The sequence below is a fragment of the Tupaia chinensis genome, unplaced genomic scaffold (genome assembly GCF_000334495.1).
Source record: "Tupaia chinensis unplaced genomic scaffold, TupChi_1.0 Scaffold130893_1, whole genome shotgun sequence".
Lineage (NCBI taxonomy): Eukaryota > Metazoa > Chordata > Mammalia > Scandentia > Tupaiidae > Tupaia > Tupaia belangeri.
In genome coordinates this window covers 1-643 of record NW_006191177.1, presented here as the reverse complement: position 1 = coordinate 643, position 643 = coordinate 1, and the positions used below count along the sequence as shown (strand labels likewise).

Here is a 643-nt window from a genome sequence, read left to right as displayed (position 1 = left end):
CCCCCACCCCAGGGCCTGATTTTGGTCTCACATCAGGGAGAGTCCCCTGCATCCTCTGTCCCAACCTCTCCCATGCCTTGCCCTGCCTTTCTTGAGGGTCCCCGGGCCCTGCTGTACAGAGGAAGGCACTAGAACCCCAAGCTCGGAACTTGGGTGCAGTGGCGCCCCAGAACAGGCCAGGTGAGGCCAAGTGGGGAGCAGAAACCTAGCGGCCACCGCGCGGTTCTAGCATGTGTCAGGCTACAAACCATTCTCAGCGCCCACTGGTTTCCGGGCACGGAGCGTAGAAATAGCCAGGTTCTCTCTGCCCCGACGCCCGGGCACAGCAGAGCAGCCGCACCCGGTGCTGGCGGCAAAGCGCAGCGTCTGCAGGGCAGCCACCTCCCGCGGGCCCTCACCCCCTTCCCCTTACCTCCCGCGTGAACGTCCTCCCTTCCACACTGTCCTCCGCTCCGCGAGGGGCCTGAAAACTGACCCGCCGGGCGCGGTGAAGCAGCCGGGCCAACTGTCCGTCCTCTGTGATGGCGGCGCTGGGCTGCACGGACCGGGTGCCCGGTGCCAGGAAGGCCCTCGGTTTCCGCTCTCGCGCGCCCTCTCCCCACACAGCCGCCTGGGGACTACTATCCCAAGTCCTCGTAACGGG

The 643-nt window shown here is 66.6% G+C and overlaps 1 non-coding gene across 1 annotated transcript; it reads right to left on the bottom strand.

Moving 5' to 3' along the window:
• Positions 1-230: 230 nt before the first annotated feature.
• On the bottom strand, positions 231-364 carry LOC114010115 (small nucleolar RNA SNORA43). The gene has a single exon (XR_003551493.1). It is a non-coding gene; the product is annotated as a small nucleolar RNA SNORA43 (small nucleolar RNA).
• Between the last annotated feature and the right edge of the window lie 279 nt (positions 365-643).